At 39.2% G+C, this 14,250-nt stretch overlaps 1 protein-coding gene across 1 annotated transcript in view; it reads left to right on the top strand.

Moving 5' to 3' along the window:
- LOC117452519 (bone morphogenetic protein receptor type-1B-like) overlaps positions 1-14,250 on the top strand; it is a 76,150-nt gene that overhangs the window by 17,614 nt on the left and 44,286 nt on the right. The window contains exon 2 of the mRNA XM_034091207.2: positions 1,602-1,664. The gene's annotated coding sequence lies outside the window, so the exon portion shown is untranslated. The remainder of the gene's footprint in view (positions 1-1,601; positions 1,665-14,250) is intronic.

A 14,250-nucleotide genomic window follows, 5' to 3' on the forward strand; every position in this document is an offset into this window, starting at 1 on the left:
GCTCTTGCCACAACACGCCTGCTTTTGATACCTGAAGGCCGGACTGTAAGCTGACACCCACAGTGGCATTTTCTGCTCCGACATACCTCATGGTAGACGTGGAGTAGTTTAAAGCTATTTGTTTATTCCCTCAGTTGGTTAAATATTGGCATATAGGTGAGCTGAGGAGTTCTACTGTACAATAGGGGTTAATGCACACTAGAGCAATCAGATCTGATTTCTTAATCTTCACATGTTTGACCGTGTTTTCTCTGTCTTTTAATGCTTCCATACAAGAACGCTCATACTATGATAAAGGTTTTTTTTCTGTCTAGTTTATCCAAACACAATAAAAATGTTTGATCAGTTTATGCCGATATTCAGCTGTACCAGTTTTGACTAGTGAGTTATTCAGCCTGTTACAACAAAAAACGGTTTTTCGTTAGAGCAAAGTCATTGTCAAAAGGATGAGTTTGATTAATCTTATTTTTAAAACTACTTCTAAACGTCAAGCCTTGGCCTGGCCTAAGTGTGGGATAAGGCTACCCATCATCATCGTTTAAGCATGGAGAATTTTGGCCCTCCAGGATGTACTTGAGTCGTGTGAGCTTAAACAACTATTATTCTTTACTTTGTTACTCTAACGACCTAATGGCACGTCATTTTCTTCATCAGGAACATCATGGCAACTTTATTCGAGTTTATGTTGTATTACTTGAAGTTGGTCGATCTTTGATTCAGGGGAAATCTGTCTTTTTTTACACTTAATATGAATGTACCTCTTTTTCTTGAGGTCGCCTTGATTTATAACAGAAAGGCCAAAGACAGATGGATGGACACACACACACACACACACACACACACACACACACACACACACACACACACACACACACACACACACACACACACACACACACACACACACACACACACACACACACACACACACACACACACACACACACACACACACAAACACAAAAACACAAACACACACATATATGCACACACAGTCATGCTGAAGTGGTTTATAGGGTGGCAATAAAAAGAAACCTCTGTTAAATGAATCCAGTGTGAGTTACAGTGTTTTGTTTTCTTAGAGATGAAGAAATGCAACCGCCCAGAGTTTCATGTTTATATAAAGAATATTTATTTGACTTAAGTTTTCCAACTCTACAGGTGAGAATCTGTACGATCTGACCCTCTACTTACAAGATCTAATAAAATGTGCAATCCTTGGCATACAACCTAGTTGTGTGTGCTACAGAAAAACCACGTTTTACAGTCACTGCTTCTTTTGAATTAATAAGGTATGTTTTGTTTAACTTGATACATCAAATAAAAATAAAGACAAACATATAAAAGCTGCTCAGCATCAAACAAAGCTGACTCTGAGGTACGGCTAAATGTTAAATGATATGTATTTCAGGAAACATGTTAATTTAATGCTATAATTTGAAAACAGGTGTAACGCCTTTTTGTAAAGAAGCCACTATATTATCTGTGTGTGTGTGTGTGTGTGTGTGTGTGTGTGTGTGTGTGTGTGTGTGTGTGTGTGTGTGTGTGTGTGTGTGTGTGTGTGTGTGTGTGTGTGTGTGTGTGTGTGTGTGTGTATGCAGGGATTGCAGAGCTGTATGGCCATCACTATCTGTGAAAGAGAAGAACAAAAACATCATATACAGGTAAGAGCTAATTGAAGGTAGTTCTGATGCTCTGTATTATTTTTATGAGAAACATACTTTGGCTGTTCAGACTTCAATGTATTCCCTCAAATACATCAAGATAATTTGGATTGTGTTCATCCAATGATCATTATACACCCTTAAATCTCTCTCCAATGTTGATGACAACAATTTCAATTAAAAACCTGGAAAAGTCATGGAAATTCAAAATGCTAATTCCAGGCCCTGGAAAAGTTATGGAAAACAATATTTTCCCCAAAGTTTTGGAAAAGTCATGCGAATGTAACTAAAGTTGCATCAACTATAATTTATATTTTATCTAATCGCCGAAATAGTAATACTATAATAATAATAATAATAATAATAATAAATACTGTATCGTATAGTAATGAAATGTAAAATGGCATTTAACTGATATTGGTATAAACTGGTATTTTGCTGGTGATAGATTTTAGTTGCTTTAGCGTGTAGAAGCTAGTAAGCCTAGTTGATTTGTTTTAGATAGGCACAACATGTTTCAAATGCAGACCTTATTTTCCTGTTCCATGTTAAAATAAACACTTTTCAGTGGTACCGCTGAGAAAGAGTAAACAAAGTAACAGTAGTAACTGCAGTCCATTATCATTTATAGTGCATGATAAGGAGCGCAGACCATTATCCCTAAGTGAAAATTAAAGTGTTGTGACCACCACTCTTGATTTTTAACTAAGCTAACCAAATTAGCCCACAGTGTGCAGGAGGACTGAAGTTAAGGAATTCAGTCTCACGCTACATGTCTCCCCAATGCATGTGTGGATAGAACAAATTCACAACAAGAGCAGTGTTTTGTTGCCTTTGTATCCTTTAGGATGGCAATCAGTTAATGATCACGCACTTTACAGCCAACCTTATGTCAGACACTGAGACCCAGAATGGCTCTCAAACCAAGGAGACATACATAAATGCATCAATTGCATTCACAAATTCAATGCATTGTGTAGAAGTGCACGACATAGTACAAGGGTTCCTTGCATGTGTATCAGGAAATGCTGTCCACAGCACAAGTGGCATCTGGACAAGTGTATGTTCCACCAGAGCATTTATGTTCCTTAGAGGACACTGGGCCATTCACTCGGGGACAGTAGGTGCTGCTAACTGCATATCTACATATAGGTGCTTTAAATGACGTTATTTACGATTGTTTAACAACAACAATACTTACTAATACCAATGCAAATAGTGGCCCCATTGCTTATACCTATCAACAATTTTGTTTTCTAATTCAGGACAGATCATGAGCTATGATGCAATCATCTAACCAATTCAGTAGGGCTGATTTTAGCTGGAATATCACCAATACTCGTTAGGTTTGGTGACCTACCCTGACCCCCAGTTGCTGAGGAAACAGTGCTGGCTGTGACTGAATTAAACAAAAGCCTGGACCCTTTGAGAGGGAGATGCATGTTTCAGAAGTGCCATTACTGCAGAAACATGAGTGTTTTCACATGCATAAATACACCCGCACACAAGAAAATGCATGTTTGAACTGTCGAGCACAACCTCACAGGTGTGCTGGCAACAGCATCTTTCAACATGAAAGCAACGTGTCTCTACTCTAAGGTGCACAGAGAGGAAAGTTTAATTTCATTTCATTTCAAACCTTTATTTATACAGATACAATCCCATTGAGATCATTGATCTCTTTTCCAAGGGAGACCTGTTCAAGTAGTTCCACATGAAACATAAAAACATAAATAGAACAACAAAAGGACATCATCCAGCATCATTTACATAATTATCCACATAAACAGGTACCAACAGCTTCCGATTGACTAGCATCCAACCGAGCTTTAAAAACATTTAGTGGCACCAGATTGTTCAGTTTCCATTTAATTTGCAGACTATTCCAAGACAGAGGAGCTGCGCATCTAAAAGCTGTCTTCCCTAAGACAGTCCTAGCAGTTGGCACATTTAATAAAACCACAGCATTCGATCTCAGGCAGTAGCCACTTACAATTTTCCGTGAGATCAGGGAGCAGATATAAGATGGAAGTTTCCCTAACATGGCTTTGTATATAAAAATGTACCAGTGACTGTCACTGAGCCTCCGTACAGTTAGTGAAAGCAAACCAGCCCTTGCATACAAGGTACAGTGATGGGTTAATGCTTTACAGTTTGTCACAAATCTCAGTGCACTGTGATACGCAGCAAAGTAGCTATTGGTGAGATCACTCACTTCTAAATGAAAAGATAACCTTTTTTCCATTACATCTCACTTCAAGGACTTATGTTATGCATTTTTTGTAGATACCAACCATATTGTGCATACATATTCTTCAATGGATAAAAGCTCTTGTTCCCATAATTTCTCCTGAGAGACTTTATAAAATTGATCAATTTCCTTTGCTGGCTTTGGCTTTGTCACGGTAGGGGTTCCCAGTGCATGAAGCATATTAGCATTTGAGTGGCTGTCAGCATAGTGAAATGTATCTTAAGCAGCTGACATGACACACTATGACCCTAGCATTCAAACACCCCTTATATGTAATTGCACATCAATAATGTTTAATAGATGAAGGTACTACCAACGTTTTACCTATACCAGATGAGTAAAACATATCAGAAAATAAATTAAAAACAAGACATACTAGTAATATTCATAGATTATATTAGTTTTCTAATGGATATTCTTATTAAGAAGATTAAACCCAATCAAATATGTGTTGATTTATCACTGACTAGGGGTGCATGTTGTTTGTCCCCAAGGGGGCACCATACTGCTGCTAATCAGATGACCACCCACAGACAATCCAAATTCATAGAAACAATTTCCTCACCTTAAAACATATTTTTAACTCCTAAGTTAAGTTTCTCACAGTGTTTATCCCTCTAAACTTTGCAGTATGTAAAACCAGTGAACGTGTATTGTATTAAAGCTTTTACTTTTACAGCATGCTTAAAAATATGTTAGGGTACCGCTCAGTTGCTCAAGCCGAGGTTTTATCAGACGGATCTGAAGTGCTACTCACTCGTCACTAGTGTGAGCTGCTGTTATGACGCTTTTTCCTCTAATGATTTGCTCTCAAATCCTTTTTCGCTCTCTGCTTCTTTTTCACTTTGTCTCTATATCTATATCTCTTTTACACACAGTCAGCTGCCCATATGCTTCAGCACAGCAGCCTTCAAAAGCAACAGAAAGTACTTAGTGGTCTAAAAGAGGGAGCACTGGGCTTTGTTATAATCCCTGTTTGGGCTAGAACAGACTTCTAAATAAACTGCTGCAATGGGACACCACTGTTTACCAGCAGAGAGAGAGGAGTGTATTCAAAGTGTGGCAGTGTTGTCTCTGTGCTCATTCAGCTGTGTGGTGCCTAAACAGAAAGAACACTGGCAATGTGTATTGCAGTGATGAACGTACTGTAAGGCGGAGACGCACAAAAGTGGTGATTTCACAAAAGCATAATTTGGTCGCAACAGTTTGGAACTCGCTCATTTATGATAATAAGGTATTCTTGGTACTGTGAACGGTTTTAGTGCAACAGCATGTGATCATCCAAAATGAGGCCTGACATGAAAACAAATTAATAACTTCCAAATCCACCACTACTAAAATCTGTCAAGCAAGGGATATTGTCTTCCTATTTATGTATTATTTTTTCATGTCAAACTCTGGGACCTACATGTCCCACAATGCAACAGGACTGCTATTGTTTCAGTTGGCAATGTGTCTTTGTTATGCTATTAGTAGCTAATGTAGCTGCTATCCACTATCTACTGTGAACCAAATTTGACAATATTGTCAATTAAGGAACATGTATTAATTTGATGTTCAGATGTGTCAGTCTTCTCATTAATTGAAAGCGAGAACACAAAAAACAGTAATCCTTGTTTCCCAATGTCAAACTACTCTAAAGCACGTAATGGAATAAAGCAAATATTCAGCTCAATCATCACGGTATGGCCAACACATACTCAGCTCTATCACCCAACTGCAGAACTGGGGTTAAAACTGGGTTTGATCTGTATGCAGTAATGAACCAGTTGTGCACCCCCCCCCCTTAATCTTCTCTACAAGACAGAACAACAACAAAAATACATACAAAATTACTCAGACTGCTGCAAGGTCACATGGCTTCACATCAAAGTGAAGAAGTTCTTCCTGGGCGACACTGAGAGCTCTGGTTTATTCTAAAAGTCCGACCCGCAGTCTGTGTTTCTGTCAGTGTGTGGGGCTAGCTGCTGTCTGATTAGCTGCGTCTGTTTGTTTGCCCTTTTTGTACAATATCTTCCACATCTTTTGTCTCAGTAACACATCTTGGTCTCAGTAACTCTCTTCTACCTCTTTTAGTTATTTTTTTGTTTAACATTGGTATTCTATTAATACATCACTGTGGGCTTTCACTGTAGAGAAAAATGAAATGTGGGTTACAATGGAAAATATTATGTTGTCAGCCCACTGCCTGTAAATGTAGAGTGACTGGATTTGGCCAACTCTTGGTTGCTCTTCACTCAAATGCCATTTACCGAAAATTGGTAACTGCTCCATTTCCCACTATTTTAAACACATTCTGTGTCAAATGCAGCCAGCTGAAATATGGTTGAGAAACACATAGTTGATCTTTGTGGTTTGGAGTGTTTTCCATTTGTCTCTTTAACGTATTGGGTTCATCTTCACACGACAAGTTAGGTCAGGATGAAGTGATATGTTCTTTTTCCTGGCTACGCATCAACTGGTTTATAAAACACCCTCAAGGGGAGATGAAAAGCAAAACAATAGGACATGTGGACTACAGTTACAGAACTGGAGTCAATCTGTACAGCATACTGCATACTAGCAAGCGTTTTTACTTTATAATGTGAAGCATATAGTGAAAGCATTTGACATGTTGCAACATGAATGATAATAAAGTTTGTGTTTTGTGGGTAACCTTCCAAAGAAACACTCTCTAAATCCTTTATGTGAGATCTACATTTATTAGTCTGATTGTCTTGGTACCAAGCTGTGTCTTCACTGCAGAGTAATTCATGTGTATGATAAGCTGTGAGGTTTTCCCTCGGGGTTCTGTTTTGTTTTGATGTCCTCCACTGCAGCCAGATGAATGGCTACATGGAGAGCCAAGGGGGAGGAGGGGACCTTTAGACATGTTAAAGGCCACCTGTGGGGCTTTCGGGGCCCCCCCTGCATGATGGACAGGGTTCCGCTTCAGGTGGCAGTAATTTCTCCATGTCCAGGGGAGGGGGCAGGGGGGTCTGATTTTGTGAGTGTGTGTTTGTGGACTGTGAGCATGTAGTGTGTCTGACTCTGTGACGATTTGGAAAACAGGTTAGCGTTTGGTAACCCCCCCCTTTCAGTGTACATGAGTGTAAGGGGTGGGGGGGTTGTAAGTATGCATGTGTTTGTATGCACACACATACCCTGCACGTATGTGTGTGCACACACAGTGCTATCTCTCAAACAGTAATGGCTTCTTATACCACCGGGATTACAGATTGTGACAAAGTCTCACCCACAACCACTGATTATGTAAATATGATAACCATCTGAAGACATGATCGTGTGTGTGTGGGTGTGGGTGTCCTGCCTAATATACTTTTATCTCTTATCATGTGGAAATCAGCTGTTAGACAAATGTGGCCTTGTTGAAGGCTGAGGTAGAGCTCTGTGTGTGTGTTTGTGTCTTTGTGTGAAGCTTTGCTTTACTAGTTCGGGGCCTCTATGCACCTGATACTGCTGGTCCAACGTACCTGCGAGTTCCAGGTATTTTAGATGAGAAAACGGGAGCTTGTTATTAAATGTCACAGGCCGATCTTCTAGAATAACCAATAATGTTGCAAAGACTATCTCAGTCCCAACACACACACACACACACACACACACACACACACACACACACACACACACACACACACACACACACACACACACACACACACACACACACACACACACACACACACACACACACACACACACACACACACACGCACACACACCGGACACACACACACAAACACACATGCACCTTTGCACACACATTCCACTATTCTATGACAAATAAGGATGGTTAAAATATTTGATATATATTAGAAAGTTATATACATTATCATTTATGAATGTATTAAAAAAGAACATAATGAGGTACCCTAACACACCTGTTGTTCACAGTGACTCTTTACAATAACACCTGCTATTACTTTCATGTGGGTTTGAGCTAAATGTTTATATAATGCTGTGGTCAGCTTTATAGTGCTGTAAATGTTTGTTGTAATGCCACAGTCTTGCAGCACAGACGGACACACACACAAACACACGTCAAGGGTCTTTTTGTGCTCTTCGGGGAGTAATCACAAGATTGAGTTACATTGAATGACTTGAGCTGTTGTTGATACCGTAACAAACTTAACCACATGTTCCCCTCACCTAACATGACCTTGATAACCTCAAGCAGCATTTCAAGAAGAGCAATGAAGCAACTGTCCAAAATAAAGTACTAAACTAAAATCTAAACTGTGTATATAATGTGTATGGACTTTTAAATTGTAAAGACAGTTTTCCACGTAACAAAGTATGACACGATATTTTCTTCTTGTAATTCATTTGGAACTTAAGGGTGTTAAAAGGACACACAATTTGGAGCCGTCACTTTCCTTATTGTTTTGGAAGAAGATGCTTTGAGGGGAAATTGTAGGTGACTGCATTTGTATTTTTTATGTGTTTATAATTATAAAAATGATAAACATAGTTTCTGTGCTACAAACAGGAAATCCATAAGATGCTTAGGTGCAATTTCTGATAATCTATAGTAATTTCCTAATTACACCAATATAATATAGGTTCAACTTGGCTGTTTTTATAAATGATATACAAATATAATGTGTGTCACACCATATATAATCTTCTACACAGAACAGCTTAACTAATAAGGCTGCTGCTGCGGGAATGTATAAAAGACCACCAAGATCATGTACAGCAATTATGAAATGCCCATATGTGCGCACAAAGACACAGACATTAACAACCAACACCTTTTAAAGTAATATAACACTGCTTAAAAAACCAAGAAAACATTATTGCTGTTCTGAATATATCTGTTGTAGTTTACGCTAACTATTTATTGACATCATGTGGAGACGATAAGAACATTTTATTTGATATAAGATGTTCGAGGAACAGACAGGCAGTGCAGTGCAACACTCAAATTAAAGCATACATTTGTGTACATACGCACTCGCACAGGCAATCAGATTAGAGTGTAGGTTGCAATGTTTTTGCACAGGCATGCGCTTCCAGTCAAGCACAAATTGAATTTGGGTTTGATTAACACAACATGTCCTATTTGTGTTCTTCTGTGTTTATTGCTTTACTTTAATACCTGCACAGATTAACATTCTCAATGTAATATTCTAATACAACAATGGCCTTTTAAAGCATGCTGTGCTTATCAAGAGCTGTAAAGCTGAGACAGTGTCTTTCCTTAGAACATAACTTAAAGAGCTCACTCTCTGCCATCTGTTTCACACACGTGTGATTGATGTTCACATCAGACTCAACTCACGGTACGATAATATCGCGATAAAAAGTCCACGGTACGATATTTATCGCGATATTGAAAAATAAAGGGAAAAAAATTCATTTTTTTTACTTGAATATTTTTTTCTTTATTAAATAATACATCTTATTTCTACAGCATTTTAGTAGGATAGTAGTATTTTAAAGTGTCAACAATATAATAATCAGACCCTGCAATAGAATAAATCAAGTTACACTTTAGTTTTTCAAGTAACTCAACTCTAACTCACTCACTCAGCATCATCAAGGTTATCTTTTAGGAATATGAGCATGTCCACATTTGCAGGTAGAAGCTGGGATGTTTGGGCGTTTACAATATCCCCTGCTGTGGAAACAACTCTCTTGCTTGGTACTGATGTGTTGCTTTGGCCATGGGTGACAGCAGTGGGTAGAACTGTGCATTGTCTCTCCACCACTTCAAAAACAATACAGTTTTTGCCAAGAAGGTGAGGCGTATTGACAGGGCGAGATACAAATATACTGTTGGTACTTGTCAATGTCTCTAGGTATGTACATGTAGCCCTGTAAATACGATGTCCTTTTTTTATCTGTTGTTTTATGTTCATGTTGTACTTGCTGCCATGTTGGACAGGTCTCCCTTGAAAATGAGATCGATGATCTCAATGGGACCATCTGGTTGAATAACATTTTTAAAAAAATGTTTTCATTTAAATTTGTTTTTTTAAATCGCGGTTAGATTTTGTCAGTGTCAGCAATATCACGATATTCGATATATATGTGTTAACATATGATATGTTACATCCCTAGTCATTTGTTTCCCAGTAGGATTCCTTGCTCTCAATTGATGTATCTTTCATCTTTTTTCATTGCAATAACAATCGATTTAGAGTTTGTCCTAACTGTCCAAATTAGTACAAGTTATTTTTGTATATATATTATGCATATATTTTTATACCTACACCTAAAAGCTATTATCATTTTGTTGTTGCTGTGGAAGTGCAGACTCATCCTCATTCGTCACTCGAGGTAAAGAAGATTTTCAGCAGTTTTCAGCAAATGCGCACACGCACGCACACACACACACACACACACACACACATACACACACACATACACACAAGTGCGTATAGGCATGTTTCTACGTGTCAGAGCCGTTAGCTTTGAGTGCAAAGGTCATCTTGAGGGGTCATAGTGTCAGTTTTATGTTTCAGCTATAGAGGAGATCCTCTGTTGCACACTGAATGGACACTTTGAATAGTGTCTTCCGAGAATGAGAGAGAGAGGGAGAGAGAGAGACATGGTGGGAGTCAGCAAAGAAGGAGAAACAAAAAAGTCGGTATGGGTGGTTTGGGAAGGGGCGATAGAGGAAATGAGCATTCACATGTTTACCGATAGATGGATGACAAAGATCTTAGTGTGTGTGTGTGTGTGTGTGTGTGTGTGTGTGTGTGTGTGTGTGTGTGTGTGTGTGTGTGTGTGTGTGTGTGTGTGTGTGTGTGTGTGTGTGTGTGTGTGTGTGTGTGTGTGTGTGTGTGTGTGTGTGTGTGTGTGTGTGTGTGTGTGTGTGTGTGTGTGTGTGTGTGTGTGTGTGTGTGTGATCATTTTCATATATGTATGTATGAGTGTGAATACTGGAATGGTGATAGTGTGAGAGTATGCATGAATGAATGCATGTTTTGTGTGTTAGGTATGTCTGTTCCACTCAGTACATAAAGGATCCATGGTGGTCATACGAGAACCTGCAGTGAAATTAAGGAGCCTTGAATAGTAGATACCTTATATTTGGGAGCTGGACCGAGGCCACTGACCCTAACACTGACCCCACACCTGCCCTATGTGTGTAAGAGTGTATTTGTAGGGGTTGGAAAGAGTAGGGACACACAAATGAGAGTGGGTTGGATTTGTGTGTCTGCCTTTGCCTTATTTTGCCTACTGCCTTGGTATGTTTGTACTTGTAATTGTGTTTACTGTGTTCTCCTTACAGTCATTGGAAGTTACTTTTCAAACGAATTACTAACTTAATCAAGTACCTAGGCAAACACTCACTATGTTTCCTTCCTTTGATCACACACTTGCTAAACACAAAGTTGATAGAAAACGTAAATCACCCACACAACTTCCCTAAAATATTATAGCCAAAAATGTTTAAGGTATAAAAGATAAATACTCAAACTGGACTGTGAAGTAAGACTGCGCCAAATTAAAGTTGTCTAACTTTGTGGCCACAAGGCACAACATGACCATGACCAGGAACTTGGCTTGGGTCTATAGGCGTGGACACCTCTATTAGCTAACAAATAGACGGTAAACGTTTCACACACTGCACTTCTACGTTCCCTCCTCAATGTTAAATAACTTCATTCTACCCGTCATACATGCTCTTTCTCAGTCTCTCACGATAACACTGTGATTTAATTTATCTATGATACTAATATAAGAGTGTAGATGTAATGGTTTTCCTTCTAAACTAAGATATTGACCTCTGAAGTTTTTGTCTGTGAGTGTGTCTGCACTAGCAATCACTGTCATCAAATGCGTGACCAGTCTCTCAGTTCTTGTTCCATATTTAGGTCTCAGGGTTCAGGGGTCATAGGGGTCGAGAGGCGGTATGAATGACTGCCTGTTATCAGGTGGCAAACAAAAGAATGTGTGTGTGTGTGTGTGTGTGTGTGTGTGTGTGTGTGTGTGTGTGTGTGTGTGTGTGTGTGTGTGTGTGTGTGTGTGTGTGTGTGTGTGTGTGTGTGTGTGTGTGTGTGTGTGTGTGTGTGTGTGTGTGTGTGTGTGTGTGTGTGTGTGTGTGTGTGTGTGTGTGTGTGTGTGTGTGTGTGTGTGTTTATTTAAGAGAGAACAACAGGAAACAACAATTGACTGAATGACAGATAAAACAGATGGTCAGAGAGGTAGTGATGGATTAAAACAAGTCCTCCAGGATGAAAATCAAGTGCTACACTAATCAGCTACCACAATAGCTCTTACCCTTCTTTCAAATGTCTCTCCACCATTATATTCATTTTATCCCCAACATCCAGTGATCCTGCTATTCCATCTATCAAATGGATTGTTTTGACAATTTTCTCTTTTTTACAATAAAATAAAAAATAATTACTTTTTCAAATAATCGCGTATTGTCAAAAAAGGCAACTATCTGGCCTGTACGTAAAAGGTTTTGCAATATAGCTAACAATCTACTCTTTGTGGCATCTTCTTGTCACCACCATTTGAATGAAGTAATGACTGAAACTGTTTCAGTAAACAAAATGCTGAATTATAATTGTATGGATTATATCAACATCCAGGTGCAAATGTACGTGTGGTAATTGCTGATCTTTCAGGCTTTATCCAGTCTCTGTTTTCCTTTTATTCCTATATCTGTATCCCTTCTCTCTTTATCCCATCCTTTTTACTATTGTATTCATCTCTCTCTTCTCCTAACCCCTTTCCCCTCCTCCTACTGTCTGTTGTTCTCCCTCATTTCATGCCTCCCCCTTTTTTCCCTGCTAATTGCCAACTCGTTGTACTGTAGCATCCCGGGAGCGGGGAGCTCATTAATTGATGAAGAGGAGACAGGTGGCGCCACTATGTTGTGATGCTTGTTGTTAGTTGTCTGTATCAGTGCATTGTGTTCATGTTGGGTTGTCTGTGCACATTTGTTTTCAAGAGTTTTGCCTGTGTGTGTGTTCATGTATGTATTTTTCTGCGTGTGTGTGTGATTCCTATATGCATGTGACTGTGTGTGTGCGTGTGTCCGTGATTAAATGTGAGTGTGGTGCCTCTGCTTGTTAGCGGCGCGGAGCCCCTTCTCACTGTAATCTCTTTGTTTATGCAGTGCGAAAAGGGCCTGGCGGGGGCATGAACTCCCCACGCTCTTATCCCACTGCGCCACTCACCCCTAGTAGACCCTCATGCCCCCCCGCCACCTTTCCGACACCCCACTTTGCTCCCATCACCTCCCCCATCCGACTCCATTCTTGCACAACTCTCTCCTCCCTCCCTGTGTCCCGTTGTCCCTCCTGCCTGTCCGCCTTTGTTAACATCAGAAACATAAGCCGCACATTCTGCAAGAGGTCAGCAAGATGCAGCAAACTATACTGTAGGACATACAAAAATTGTCATGTTATCAACACTGTAATAAAAAACATTTACATTTAAGAATTCATAGTGTTGGAACCCGGCAGACAGCCAAACAATTTGTAGGGATTTATTGACCATCCAGCAGCATCTAGCAGCATCTAGCTTAGCCTCCATGACTGCACACTGCTCTGAATAAATTGCAGGTGCGTGTTTCTGATTGGTGTTAACAGACACCTTCAACCTTATGCTGTTGCGCTAAGCTAGCAAAACGATACAACCCTCTCAAATAACACCGTAATGGAACCACGTAACGTCTAACTCTCAAATAGCAGATTAATGGAACGTTACTAACTACTGTAAGGAAATACTATAAAGTATTTATAAAGTTATCATTACTGTAACATGCACTAATTAATGTGTTACTGTCCAACAATGGTTATCAATAAGCGTTCATTCTCCCATCATTAAAGTATTCTGTAAACACAGCCTTACTTCATGCAAACAGATCAGTGGCAGCTGAAATGATATTTAAATCCAATACATTTGAATGGGTCATGCTCATTTTATGCAACCAAATGTAATAAAGAATCTGGTGAATTAATCAAACTTAATTAAAGAAAACCACAAAAGACAATTGAATATTGGTTTGAAATGTAAGTTTATTAACATAAAGTAGGGTTTAAAAACTGATCTGAGTATCCTTTATTAAGATTTATTATATTAACATTTATAACTTTAAACAGATAGCTCTCATTATATGTATCTCTCTTTTGCTTTTACTCTTCTCTTTCCTTCTTTTAACATACTTCTCTTCCTCCTTTCTTTCCCCCCACTTCTCTCACATAATTCTCCTTTGAAGTCTTCAGTGCCTTCAAACCCTGGCAGTATGTATCAAATTGTTTGGTAAAGTCTATGAGAAAGAAGATTTACAAAGCACTAGTGTTTTGCTTAACAGATGGTATTATCGCTCGGTCAAATGGTGGCCTTTTGGCAGGTCTGGAGGGG

Source organism: Pseudochaenichthys georgianus, chromosome 9, assembly GCF_902827115.2.
Source record: "Pseudochaenichthys georgianus chromosome 9, fPseGeo1.2, whole genome shotgun sequence".
In the NCBI taxonomy this organism is placed as follows: Eukaryota; Metazoa; Chordata; class Actinopteri; order Perciformes; family Channichthyidae; genus Pseudochaenichthys; species Pseudochaenichthys georgianus.